This window comes from Podarcis cretensis, assembly GCF_951804945.1.
Source record: "Podarcis cretensis genome assembly, chromosome: 10".
NCBI classification, from domain to species: Eukaryota; Metazoa; Chordata; class Lepidosauria; order Squamata; family Lacertidae; genus Podarcis; species Podarcis cretensis.
Genome location: NC_137179.1, coordinates 34,146,155 through 34,156,834, shown reverse-complemented (window position 1 = coordinate 34,156,834; position 10,680 = coordinate 34,146,155).

Below are 10,680 nucleotides of genomic sequence, written 5' to 3'. Positions count from 1 at the left end.
TTTTCTAGGTTTGTGCCCCCTTACTGGTCCAACAACAGCCTTGGGTAAAATTCTTGTCCTCCACATTTGGGGTGCACCCTTTGCACAAACTTTTAACACAGAGCTGCTTCTTTTTCTCACATCCTTTGAGGACAAGGAAAAACTATGGATCAGTCTGATAAGGTCAGCTCAGTATATTTCCCTTAAGGTGTCCCACTGAGGCATCTAATCATAAGCCTGCATTTTTATTAAAGCTTATATGTTTAATCAGGGCTTGTATTTTAAAATGAGCTTAAAGATTTTCAAATGTTCATGCCAGGCAGAAGAGCAGCTGCCTAAGAACCTTGGCAAAATGTTTTTCTCCTAGACAAGGGGGCCCCCTGATTTATAGCAGAAAACAATTCTCAAAGTCGTAAAAAGGGAATTACAGGCTGAGAGCCAAGGTTACACTGACCCTACAAATTAAGGGTTGATAAATATTAAAATGAGCCATATCTTCTTCCTAAGGTTAAAAAGGTCAAGAGCAGTGAAAAAAAGCAACTGGTCTGGCTGGCAGAAAGAGAGCATTTTTGGGAAGTCTTTTCTAAAGCTGTTTCTTTCTTAAACTAAGATCCTTTTAAGATTTCTTTTCCTTTTAAAAGGTTATTTATGTATTAAATATATTAGCTTAAATATAATTATGCAAAGGATTTAAGAAATGCTAGATTCTTATTTCATATAGTTGTAAGAGTTGTAACTATCCTGAAATTAAGTCAGCCACCAGCCCAGCCTCCTGCCAGACAGGAGACGCCATCGAGCACTCCTGATATATGGTTGTCAGGCCTTTTGTTTAGAAACCTTCAAATGAAGGAGATCTCTCAATGTTGATGTGAACTCAAAATCCTTGACATATGTTTAAGATAAAAATTCAAGATTAACCATCTGTTTTGGAAGGCAATAGGGCAAGGAGGGCAAGAGGTGAGCTGGTAATTAAGATTCCTTGTTGAGACACATGTAAGATATATTACTACTTATTTGTCATTTATAGATAGAAGAATATATAGCTTTTTTATTCCCATAAAAGGACAGAAGGAAATGGGTGTATCTTTTGTGATTGGTTCTAGCAAACAGCCAATAGGAATTTTAACCAGGCTGATTGGACAGAGGCAGCCACAGGAGGAGCAAGGGGGCTGGATTAAGGAAATATAAGTGCTGGCCAGAATGGCAGGAGGCCAGGCCAGAGCTTGGTAACCATATACCACTGTGCCTCATATTTATTTGTCTGACAAATAAATTATTATTTTAATTTCTCTATTGCTGCGTTGAATATTTCATTCCAGCTAAGTGTTAACCACAAGCAGGGTGCTACACCACCAGGAAACAAATGACACATCACTTGGCTTACTTGTACTGAAGCAGCTTTAGTTCTGCTAACATTCATGTGTGACATCAGTAATCCTAAACATACTTGCTAGGAAAGGTATCCTTTTAAACACAGTGAGGCTTATTTCAGAGTAAATGTGTTTAGCCAACTAAGCTGGAAGTAGGGAGGCTTAATCTGTTTACAGAGCATATTCTACAAATGTGCCAATGGCAACAGGACAGACTGATTTCTGACACAGGAAATTGTGGGATAGCCCATTGATGGGATAGCCCAAATGCCCATCTAGTTAACCATCCTTTTCCCACCAACCAAATGCCTGTGTGAGAAGCTCACATGCAGGACATGAGAACGATAGCATCCTCCCCACTCATGTTCCCTGGCAACTGGTATTCAGAGACATGTTGCCTCCAGTACTGGAGAGATAGTACACGGCCGTCAGGACTAAGAGCTGCTGGTAGACTGATCCTCCATAAATTTGTCTAACCCCTTTCTCAAGCAGTCCAAGTAGGTGGCCATCCCTGTATCTTGTGGTGACGAATTCCATAGTTTAACTAGGAGCTGTAAAACTACTTGGTGTTGTCTGTCAACATTCAGTGTCACTCATTTAAGTATTACCAGAGAAAGAGAGAGAGTTCCTTCTGCCCATTTTCTCTGTCCTGTGCATATTTTTATTATGCGGGACACGGTTGGCACTGTGGGTTAAACTACAGAGCCTAGGGTTTGCCGATCAGAAGGTCGGCAGTTCGAATCCCCGCGACGGGGTGAACTCCCGTTGCCCAGTCCCAGCTCCTGCCCACCTAGCAGTTTGAAAGCATGTCAAAGTGCAAGTAGATAAATAGGTATGGCTCCAGCAGGAAGGTAAACGATGTTTCCGTGCGCTGCTCTGGTTCGCCAGAAATGGCTTAGTCATGCTGGCCACATGACCCAGAAGCTGTACGCTGCCTCCCTCGGCCAATAAAGTGAGATGAGCGCCACAACCCCAGAGTCGTTTGCAACTGGACCTAATGGTCAGGGGTCCATTTACCTTTACTTTTAGCATGTCTTCCCTTTGCCTTTTTTCTGAACTAAACAGTCCCAAATGGACAAGGTGGCCCTGCCAAGTAGGTCCCAGTCCTGTCTGAAATCCCAGATAGCTGCTGCTATCCATGAGTGTAGACCAGCCCCATCCAAGACATCTAGAGCAGTGGCCCCCAATTTGCTAAGTACTGTGGAGCCCCTGTTTTTCAACAGCCAAGCCATAGACCCCCTACTTTTGAAGGTTTTGATATCTCTGTGGTAGTTTTTGTTACATGAATGGTGCCACGGACCCCCTGAGTGGGTTACATGGACCCCCAGAGTCTCCAGACCACCAGTTGGGAACCGCTGATCTAGAGGGCACCAGACTGGGGAAGGCTAATGTATGCAGTAAGAGGGACAGTTGGGCTGACTTGGTACAAGGCACCGCTCTGCTTTTCTCTTTCTCTTCGTTCTTCGAAGGTATGCTACCGCCTTTTTGCTTCCTCACATTCCTCCTTCTTTGCTGCTAACCTCTATGGATTCCCTGGGGGTTTGCCCTCCATCTGACCTCTCCTGCTCCTTACTCCATGCTTCATGTCTTTGAAGGCATCCTCTCTTTCAATGTGTTCTCCTCAATCCCTGCGTAGAACATCCTGAAGTCGCCCAGCTTCTCCTCCACCCTAAAAGTCAACATGCTGCTATGCTGTGATCAAAAGTTTCGAAGGAAGCTGCTGTTTGCTTTTCTCTTTGCCATGGTGACTGCACACAGCGCTGGATTATGTAATGAATAATGCACCCCTCCCATTTTAAAGCACATGGACATGGCTGATGAATAGAGGGCCTTTTATTTTTTTTTATTTCTCCTTTCTTTCTTTCTTTCTTTCTTTCTTTCTTTCTTTCTTTCTTTCTTTCTTTCCTCTCTTAAAAAAAAAAGTTTTTCCCGCCCAGTGCAGAACATTAGGCTGGATCCCAACATTTGGCTTGACAACAGCAATGACCAAATTCACCCAAAGGTTGAAAATAACAACAACAACAACAACAACAACAACAACAACAACAACAACAACAACAACAACAACAACAACAGTAATAATTTATTTATACCCTGCCCATCTAGCTGAGTTTCCCCAGCCACTCTGGGCGGCTTCCAATCAAGTGTTAAAAACAATACAGCATTAAATATTAAAAACTTCCCTGAACAGGGCTGCCTTCAGATGTCTTTTAAAGATAAGATAGCTGCTTATTTCCTTCACATCTGAAGGGTGGGCGTTCCACAGGGCAGGCGCCGCTACTGAGAAGGCCCTCTGTCTGGTTCCCTGCAACCTCACTTCTCGCAATGAGGGAACCACCAGAAGGCCCTTGGCGCTGGATCTCAGTGTCCGGGCTGAACGATGGTGGTGGAGACGCTCCTTCAGGTCAAGAGGTCTTGAATATTTCAAGGTGGATTTCACAAGTGCACTGACTCAAGGACTGGAGAGCTGGAGAGCTGCATGCGCTTGCACCTGCTGCCAGAAAAGGGAACAAGGGCAATTGGGAGACTCTTTGGTCTTCCGAGAAGAGCATAAAGGCAAGGTGGAGACTAGCCTGGCACCATCCATCAGCCAGAAAGCAGGGAGCAGAGATAGACAAATCTTTCCATTCAAGTTTATCTCTTTTTTCCATTCACAAATTCAGTTCTCCACATTTCAATACCTGTGTATGTGTGTGTGTGTGTGTGTGTTAAAAGTCCAGCATTTCAGTGTGAATTACTCCTGACATACACATTTTTGTATGCATTTTGTACATACACATTTATTTACACTTTGTTTGCAAACAATTCCCCCTGATATAATGCATTTCTGCACGGTGTGTTTAGTTGGAGAATGGCATCGCAAAATGTGGAGATGTGCCGTTTTTAAAGAACAACTGTGTTTCAGTTAGCATATTGGCTTGAGAAGTATGAATTATGTCATTTCACATGAAAATGCAAACAAAATCCAATTTATCTCTCCCCCACCATTCCCTAGCACTCTGCTGTTGCTTTCCAGTTGTGCTGGGATTGCAGAAGAAGAGGAAAAGACCCTCAGGAAGAAAGGCTGCTGGGTTGCCATGCGTTTGGCTTTGTGTACAGTATATGCAGTGTGCAGAGACGAGGGTGGTGCTGTGGGTAAAACCTCAGCACCTAGGACTTGCCGATTGTCAGGTCGGTGGTTCGAATCCCTGTGGCGGGGTGCGCTCCCATCGTTCGGTCCCAGTGCCTGCCAACCTAGCAGTTCGAAAGCACCCCCGGGTGCAAGTAGATAAATAGGGACCGCTTACTAGTGGGAAGGTAAACGGCGTTTCCGTGTGCTGCGCTGGCTCGCCAGATGCAGCTTGTCACGCTGGTCACGTGACCCGGAAGTGTCTTCGGACGGCGCTGGCCCCCGGCCTCTTAAGTGAGATGGGCGCACAACCCCAGAGTCGGACACGACTGGCCCATACGGGCAGGGGTACCTTTACCTTTTTATATGCAGTGTGCGAATATTATTACAATCTGAGGGAAGCTGCCATGCAGATCATTCAGTCATAAGGCAGGATGCAGATCCTCTAACTAGTCCATAATCTAGTCCAGTCTCCCCCGGCAGGATTTACCGTATTTTTCGCTCTATAACACGCACCTGACCATAACACGCACGTAGTTTTTAGAGGAGGAAAACAAGAAAAAAATATTCTAAACGAAACAGTGGATGTATGATTTTTGTGGTTCATGCTGTGGCCACAGATGTGTGATCTGACGGTGAGTTTGGGGTAGCCCAATGCAAAAATCCTGAGGATCCATGTGGATCCATGCTTTGTAACCACGTTTTTGCGCCATTGCGGCCCCATGAAACAGTGGTTGCTTGTGTTTTTTGGTGCAGGCTGTAGCCATGGATATGCTATGTGATCTGATGGTGAATTTGGGGTGACCTAGTGCAAAAATCCTGAGGATCCATGTGGATCCGTGCTTTGTAACCACGTTTTAAGTGGGGAGGGAAGGAAAAGAACTCAAGGGACAAGGAGCACGTGTGGGGTGGGTGGAAAAGGATGCTGCTAATAATGCAGGAGAGGCTCCTCTCCGGCTTTGCTCCTTTAGAACAAGCAGGCTCTGCGTCTCTCCCTCCTCCCTGGCAAGGAAACCATGATAGTAACCACTCTGAGACAAATCAAGAAAAATTGTGACCAACACTCTCCCCCAACAAGCCAGTGAGATCAAAACACACACACATGCAGAGAGAGAACTGGCCCTAAAGTCGCAGGGCGCTGGAAGTCGCAGGGGCGCTGGGGGAGTGAACGGGAAGCAAGAGAAGGAGAAGGAGCCCTCACACACACACAGAGACACACAGAGTGTCGATTCTAAAGTCGCAGGGGCGCAGGGAGAGCGCAGGGGCGCAGGGAGAGTGGGAAGCAGGAGGAGGAGAAGGAGCCCTCTCTCACACACAGAGAGACACACAGAGTGTCAATTCTAAAGTCGGAGGCAGAGGGCAGGGAGAGTGAACGGGAAGCAGGAGGAGGAGAAGGAGCCCTCTCTCTCACACACACAGACACACAGAGTGTCAATTCTAAAGTCGGAGGCAGAGGGCAGGGAGGGAGAGGGCAGGGAGAGTGAACGGGAAGCAGGAGGAGGAGAAGGAGCCCTCTCTCACACACACACAGACACACAGAGTGTCAATTCTAAAGTCAGAGGGAGAGCGCAGGGGCGCAGGGAGAGTGAACAGGAAGCAGGAGGAGGAGAACAATAGCTCAAGCACACACACACACAGCCCCTACAGTGGCTAATCCAAAATCGGACAGCAAAAAACTGCAGGCAGGGACAGAGAGCAAGGGGTTGTTTTAAAGCAGCCAACCCCGCTCTGCTTCTCTCCCTCCTCCCGGCTAGGCTGGCTGAAAAGCTTTGCTGCTACTTAGCAGCTCAGTGGGGAGGAGAGAGGAACATAGAGGACGGGGTTGTTTTAAAGCAGCCAAGTCCGCTCTGCTTCTCTCCCTCCTCCCCAGCTCGGCTCGCTGACAGGAGCCGCTTACACCCGCTTTGCTGTTTCAAAGCGAGCCACGGACTGCTCACAACTGCAGCAGACTCCCCCCGCCATCTGTAGGCATTCGCTCCATAACACGCACAGACATTTCCCCTTACTTTCTAGGAGGAAAAATCTGCGTGTTATGGAGCGAAATTTACGGTAATCATGACACCTAGGAATGAATATATATGCATATGTATGTTTGTGTGCATACTGTTACAAAAGTTGGGTGCCTCCCCCAATCTCTGCCAAGCGATAGGAAGATCCCAGGGGGCTTTCAGGCACTCACCCAGGGTCTGCATTCCTTTGGAGAATTGAGACACCACAGAGACTGTCATAGCTTTAAGAAATATGGTTTGTTCGCCTTCAGTCTGTAAGGAGGGAGTCCAGATCTTACAGCATGGTCATTTCAAGAGGGGCTTGTCCCCACAGCAGTGCAGCCAGCCTTCAGCCAGCCCACCCAAGATGGATTCCAGTCCTTCATTTCCCTTCTTCTTCCCAGAACACCTTTCTAAAAACTCTAATTTCCTATCACTTCAAACACACACCACACCACCTTGGCAGCAACTGTCTCCCCAGGCCAAAGGATTCCTCTAGGGTGGCCCATCAACACCTTTTGTCATGTTAACAGATTGGCTCTCTGCTAGGCCAGCCAGGCTGCTTTGCATAAGCCAGACCAGAGATTCATTTTCTGGCACAGCTCTGCAGCTTGTACTTTCATCCACATCCCAATTAATAAAAATCCTGCCATTTATTAATTCCTAGGGTTTGGGGGGGTCCCCCCCCCATATGTGTGGGTGTGGTCATGTGTTCTCTCTCTCTCTCTCTGGCAAATCATTCTCTGAGCGTACAACTCATGTACATCATCCTTCTGTGAAGGATTGTGTCAGGGAAATGGTTGCATAACAACAAAGAATGGCCACTTTCCAATTTGCATGGAATCTGAGGTGAGTAGATGGGTGAGATTTATCAAACTGGAAATGAAGGTAGGCTGGGTGTGATCTCAGCAGATGCTTTGCATGCCTAAAAAGGGCTGTGGACCACAGTTCCACTTGAGCCTTTAGAGGAAAGAACGGCAAAAACAGCAGTTTCTATAATCTTTTTACCAAGTCCACAAATCCCGTATGAGTTGAGTGGTTTATTGTAGTTACATGTGCTTTGCTGGGTCTTGAGACTGCGCTGATAGCTGTGCTCAGAGTGGACCCATCAAAATCCAGTGACCTTAGCTTTTTCTAGACTAAGTTAAGTCCATTGATTTTCAGGTCTTCTCTGAGCATGATTTAGTCAGATACAACCCACTGTTTTTACATTAACTTTCAGCATTATTGGATTGCATTTTTTTATTTTATTGATTGATGTCCAGAGTGGTTAAACAATCAGTCCCTCTACACAGGGAACTTGGGGAATTATAGTTCTTTGAGGGGAGCAAAGGGTCTCCTCACAACCCTCAGCACCTGCAACAAATGACAGCTCCCAGAATTCTTTGGGGGAGGCTATGACTGTTTAAAGTCGTACCATAGTGCTTTAAATGTATTATGTGAATGCGGCTCAAATTGTGAATCCTTCTCTTTTTTCTCATGGAAGCCATATTTTAAGGGTTCCAACACCCACTCTGAAGCAAAGTCTCCACACTGAGGCTCTGTCATCACCACCACCCACAGCCAAACACAGGAAGGCCCCGAAAGCTTTCGCAGTTTTGCAGAGGTCTCATTTATGGGGCACTTGCTGACTGAGGAGGAAAGAAGCCTGAAGGCCAGCAAAGCACCGTGAGAGAAGCTGCTTTTCACCTCTGAGGACGAGCACATAGTCATATGAGGTGGCCGGAGTATTTGCCCAGGGGAATCATTGATTCAGATATTGGGGTGTTTTTCCCACCCAGCACATTAAAATGGAAGGATACTCTGTGAGAGGCATTGTTAGGGGGTGTCCCAGGTCTTTTACAGCAGGCCCCAGATCTCATACTCCTCAACTGTCCTGATTTAAGTGAGACATTGTAGACTTACAGACACCATCCTGGCTTCTGACTGGATCCCAGGATGTCCCATTTTGACTCTGACAAGAGTGCAGCCCCACAAGACGTCTCCTTTGGGGCGCTGTGCTCACACAGGAGTCATTTGGCGAGTCAGTTGAGTGGAAGCGTGACATCAGGCAGTGTGCTCCCACCAGAGTACCCACTGTTGAGGTTCATGCCGCTAAGCTGGTGAAAATCTCTATCACCCCCTCACCAACTGCTTTCTTGTTCATGGTTCTCTCCAAGCCCCACCTCTGGTGGGGATGAAATGCAGCCATGCAGAGAGGGCAGGAGCTGGGGCAGGGCATATTCATGGATGAAGAAAGTTGGGGTGACAATTGTTTGGGATGGAAAAAGGAAGGGGTGCATGTGGAAGTGAGTGGAGGGGAGGAGGAAGAAGGATAAAAGTGAGGTGTGCAGTGATGGAATGGATCTAGGTCTCTCATTTCCTCTGTCACCCTTTACTGTGACCAACAGCAGTCATTCTGTCACCAAAAGGCGCATGTTCCAATTTTCCCCTGCAGCATGTTGGAGGGTATGAGCTCTCCTGCCCTCTCTCTGCTCCCCCCAACTTTCTTCTTCTTCATTGCTTATAGGATGGCTGGACACACTGCAATTGGCTAGGAGATCCTAGCCAGTGCCATCTTACTTTCAGAGAGGCAGCTACATATGCAGATTTGTGTTGTCAGCCTGTTCTCCAAGTCCTTTAAGTACCTTGCAGTACTCAACAATATATTACATAGGCGTACAAGGTGTCTGTTCATTCTTTAAATAAAAGCTGCCGGGCCACAAATCTTCCAAGCCTGTACTTTCTTTTTTAATGATTAGGTGGAGCAAGCCAGTGTTCCAGGTGAGGCTGTGCATTCCTGGTCCCCACCCTTCCTACGTCTCTCTGGGCATGAGGTTCCAAGTTCTGTCCCCAGCGCCTCCCCCTCTGAAAGAATCCTGTGCAGCCCAAGGGTGAAGAATCTCTTGCCCAAGATCTGGAAGAAGTACAGTGGTACCTCAGGTTACATACGCTTCAGGTTACAGACTCCGCTAACCCAGAAATAGTGCTTCAGGTTAAGAACTTTGCTTCAGGATGAGAACAGAAATTGTGCTCTGGCGGCACGGCAGCAGCAGGAGGCCCCATTAGCTAAAGTGGTGCTTCAGGTTAAGAACAGTTTCAGGTTAAGTACGGACCTCCGGAACGAATTAAGTACTTAACCCGAGGTACCACTGTACTCCCTGTTTGGAGCAGAGCAGGGTGGCCAATGTGGTTTTCCCACTTTGCTGCTGGACTCCGTCTCCCATCATCCCTGACCAGAGGCTTACACTGACTGGAGCTGATGGGAGTTGAAGTCCAGCACCATCAGTTTATGTGTTCATGTGAAAATTTTAATTCTCTGACTGGGGAAGAAAGAAGGTAGAAGTTGGAAGGAAAGACATTTGCCCCTTTCTAGCCCTAAATATTTCATATTCAACCCCCAAAGAAACCTGCGCTTTCCATGGTTTCTCATGGTGGCCATACACTCCCAAGGCAGGGCTTTAAGGGATAGGAGAGCCCGAGGAAGCATCTTTAGTTCAGGCACAGGGAACCTGTGGCTCTCCAAACTTTGTTGGACTTTTAACATGGCTCATGGTCAGGGATAATGGGAGTGGTTGTCTGATAATTTCTGGAGGGCCACAGCTTTTGCCACCCACCCCTGCTTTAGAGAAAGGTTTGGAGCAAACACTTCTTGAGAACATGGTTCTGCTCCATGTAGAACCAATCATATTGTTTCTTGTCCCTTCTCTCCCTTTAAGGAGTGTTAAAACTATAAACCGGAGGGGAAAGTGTGTAGCCCTTTAAGCTGCAGTCCAAATTCATCTTTCTCTCTCTTTTCCCTAGCTCCCCTTCAGCTTATGTCAGGGAACTGCCATCGGAGCCAAAGGAGGAGAGAGGGCTCCAGAGGGATGCCGGAGAGGGTCCCAGTAGCGAGAGAGGCAGCCCCTCCGCTGGGGAAGGAAATCAGCGTAGCACCAGTGGAGAAGGGGGGCAGATGGGGGAATTGGAGAAAAGGCTCCTGGACTCCTCACCGGAGGCCAACGGGGAGAGCACGGGTCCTCCGCTGCCCACACCCTCCCTGCGCAGAAGATTTCCGCACAGGGAGAGTAGGAGGCGACTGGGCGTCAAAGAACTTCTTTGCTGGAAGAAGTTCCAGAAACACCCACTGACGGATTCTGCCAGCGACTGAGACAGCCACGAGTGCAAGGCTGTCCAGAGGGAAAGGGTTCAACCAGGCAACCTGGCCAGGAGTGGCGGCAACTTACGCACGAGCAACCCCCTTAGAACCATTACA